We start from the raw sequence: 3,987 nt of genomic DNA on the forward strand, positions 1-3,987 counted from the left end.
AAAAAATAAAAGCGGCTAAATTTTATGAGATATTTGAAATCTTTTTTGTTTGAAAGCGTTGTGTGCCAATTCCAAATTATTTTACGTCAGAATCGCTCAAGCAGAAAAGCTACATACATATCGTCGTTTAAAGTGCAAAACCGCGTATCAGCAAAATGCAAATCGCATATGTGAAGTTTTAGAAATTTTTATCTGGAGGGTAAAAACACTCATATTTCAAAACGGTTCTCTTTTTTTATAAAGCAATCGCATTTCTGGCTAGTAAATTTCAGGACGAATGGATAAGGATTGAGCCAAGAGCTTGTGTGAGCAAATCCAATTTTTGGCAGCCAATGTCAGTTACGCGGTTTTGCAGAATGACGATACGCGGTTTTTTACTTTAAACGACGATATGTATATATAAATACAAAAGTTATTCTAGCCTATAAGACCTTATGGGTAGCGACGAATAACTGTACCCCAGTTTGTTTTTAATAAAAGTGTCCTTTACAGATTTAGCGAAAAAAGTATTTTATTGTTAATTTTCTACATTTTTCCTTTTTATTTTATTAATTAGTTTTAAAATTTTAATCTTTATTTGCATTTGCCAGCAGTGTAAACTTTGGAAGATAAGTACATACATGCGGCAGCAAGCAAGTCTTTTTCAGGTGTATTTTTTCTTAAGCTTTGTATAAAAAAAGATAAAAAAAAAGATATAATGTGTAGGGCTGGTCGAGTGAATGGCCGTCCTAGTCATCAGTTCCAAGTCTATTATACTGCTAAGCATGAGGCCTTATGTTGGACAAGAGGGGAGTATAATTGAATTCTTATTAACTATTGTCTTTACAACGTCTTGAGTTACTGTTTTGTCCGATGCAGAAAATATTTTACAAGCAAGTCTAGTATCGTCAAACTGAGTGGAAGAATAATATTGTCGGGTGTTAGTAACATCCGGACAGACAGTCACCGGGGGGGTTCAATTCATCAGATCTCAGAAGTACTTCCTTATAATATAAATATATCAATATATCAATAAATTGTTAAACATTGGTACTTTTCAAAACGTTTGCATTGCGATGATCTATAATAAATTAAATACCCACTCACGGAATTGTGCAATTATTGACCGCATATGCGTCCGCGGAATAGCGCAATTTTTTGTGCAATTCAATTATTTAATTTTATTTTTCCAATTTTTTTGTTCACTCCAGCTTGTAATCGCAAAATTTTCGTCATATTCGAGTGTATGGAATGTAATAGTAGGTTCTTATCATACTTATGTATTTATACATATCGATACATAAGTATAACAATAATTTATCACTTAAAGCGAAAATCAACCAAAAATCAACAAAATAAAAGGAAAAAAATAAAGCTACACAGAAATTTCACAATCATCCGAATGCAGCAGATACAGTCATTAATTTGAAAATTCCGAAAGTGCTCAGGGAATCGCGCGAAGATTGTGTAATAATTGTGCAATTGTGTGTTTACTGGGTACATCAGCCGCCGATTATTCAAGGCAGGGGTGCTCAACGACAACAACGTCAATATCAATTACAACAACATCGTTCTGGGATTGCAAAAAATATTTCAACACCAAACTGAACAAATTAATGGTACAAGCACACAGCTGAGCAAATGCGTGCCAACTCGAGGCAGCAGTGAACGAATGCCGATCGATTTTTGTCCCGTTCTGGACCATCGTGAGTTACTGTCGAAAATTCAGAATATCTTGCCAACAAAACGCACTGAACTCAATGCAGAATAAATGCTTGAAACGATGCAAGCTTTTGAAAACCAATGGCCGAATGATATTGTGGGTGAATTCTCAGCCAACTTCGCGATGTGGAAAAGGTTAGAACACAACAGCATATTTTTGATATTTACTCTCTCCCTCATAATATTCGCACTCTTAATACACTTTTTATGTTTGCAGCAGTGTTGTCACTTCAGAAACCAAATTAGTGGTAGATTTTTAATAAAAACAGTAGTAGATCTCTAGAAACTTGTGGTAGAATATTTGTAGTAACGTAAAAATTTGCCAAAAAATATATATATCAGACCATGAAGTAGTATTCAAATGTATTCTTAGTTTTCTTCTTACGCGCCATTTGTTCGAGATATTTGCCTACTAAGGTTTTCATTTTTATTGCCTTAGAAGGTACATATTTATGTACATATATCTTTGTCATTAAAAAGATCTTATTTCTAATATTTGCAATAAGTTCTTAAGTGTTGTTGTCTGTAGAAATACTGTTTTTTAAGCAACTTCACAGGCGTATTCTCAGGCGATGTCGAATCTCTAAGAAAATCGCCTCATGTAAGTGCAGATTATCCTTCACGCACGCAATATGAATTTTGAAACGGCAGCACCTTCAGCTCTTCGACTAACACAAAAGTCACAATAAATTTTCTTGACATTTTAATTCATATTGAGGAGAAAATGGACTGTTCAACCCTTAGGAAAAAAAAAAAACAATTTTTCAAATTATTTAATAATTTTATTTCAGTAAAATTGTGGTAGTTTTTTAAAATATGTGGTAGTTGTGGTAGAATTTAAAAATGACCCAGAATGTGGTAGATCTACGACAATTGTGGTAAAGTGGCAACACTGCTTTGCAGACATTGTTCAAAGATTCCGTTGGAAAAAAGAGCAAAATCATTTATTGATGCTCTCAATAGCTGCAACAAACAATTGTACCCATTCATACATCGGTTGCTACAAATTTGCGCAACTCCTCACGTGTCAATGGCTTCAAGCGAACGCTCGTTTTCACTCTGCGCAGATTGAAAACTTATCTACGAAGTTAAACAGGCGAAGATCGATTAAACGGGCTAGCGTTGTTGAACGTGCACCGAGACGTGGAAGTAACGAACGAAAATGTTATCGACATTATGCAAAAAATTCCAAGGAGATTGGATATAATGTTATAAAATAAAACATTGTTAAATATTGTGACAAAAATTAATATACTAATGGTTGCGAACATTTCATTTAATAAAAATAACAATCGATATGAGGTTCATAAATATTTAGGTAATTTTTAAGCAAACAACACATCCGACTTCAATTCTCATATACAAATTTAAGAGTACCGTTAATTTTTTCGTGGTCCAATAATCGGACCTAAACAACCATCTTTCCGATCAAAAAAAGAATTATAGAAATCAGTTCACGTGGTCTAAAGTTATGCGGTAGCATATATCAAATTGAAAAAATATTCCTACGAATTGATAACCTCCCCCTTTATAGAAGTCGGCTAAAAATGTAGAAGTTCTTTGTTAATTTTATATAAAAAAGTGCAATTTATGAAACTTTAAAAATTTTATTTATTTATTACATACTGTACATAAAACTTGCATAAATGTATTTTAAGAGCATATTATCGGAAGCGAATTTTCAGTATTTTCTGGTGATATATCTATAGAAGTATAAACCCCTCCCAAAATATATTGCTGGGTGCGCCGCTGAGATCAGCGCATTTTTCAGTCAGTTGAACAAATTCGACTTTCTTTTTCCCCAACAGTATTTTTCTTCCACGTTGTGCAGGTACTTTTATCTGTTTTCTTCATGCCTTCCATAGGTAATACGACATGGTGTATTGTATATTTGTAAATAAAACTTAACTTGCCTGCACACACTTTCAGTCCCGGATTGTATTACACAATTACTTATTAAATCAGAATGTATTGAAACGCTAACAATATTTATTAAAAATAAATCAAAACAAGAAATACATTATTAACAATTAATCTGCAAAAGAATTGTGTGTTAACGAGCCAAGTGCTGTTCAGGTAGTTACTTATAACTGTTATCTTAATTATATCCAACGAATTATAAAAAACTCAGTGGGTGTTGTCCCTACGCGCGGAAGAAGTGCAACTTAATTGAGGAAATGCCAGAAAAAAAGAAATTTGCGAAATGTGACGTCGATCATAACAGTCTACTTATCTTCATCTTCATCTTCATCTTCATCTTCATCTTCATCTTCATCTTCATCTTCA

The 3,987-nt window shown here is 33.4% G+C and overlaps 2 protein-coding genes across 2 annotated transcripts in view; one reads left to right on the forward strand and one right to left on the reverse strand.

Moving 5' to 3' along the window:
- The window catches only part of LOC118743202 (UDP-glucosyltransferase 2-like), a 93,067-nt gene that overhangs the window by 48,375 nt on the left and 40,705 nt on the right, over positions 1 to 3,987 (reverse strand). The gene's annotated exons all lie outside the window — the stretch shown is intronic.
- LOC118743922 (UDP-glycosyltransferase UGT4-like) overlaps positions 1 to 3,987 on the forward strand; it is a 14,431-nt gene that overhangs the window by 1,741 nt on the left and 8,703 nt on the right. The window lies entirely within an intron of this gene.

This window comes from Rhagoletis pomonella, unplaced genomic scaffold (genome assembly GCF_013731165.1).
Source record: "Rhagoletis pomonella isolate Grant_MI unplaced genomic scaffold, Rhpom_1.0 Rhpom_scaffold_00007, whole genome shotgun sequence".
Classification (NCBI taxonomy): Eukaryota; Metazoa; Arthropoda; class Insecta; order Diptera; family Tephritidae; genus Rhagoletis; species Rhagoletis pomonella.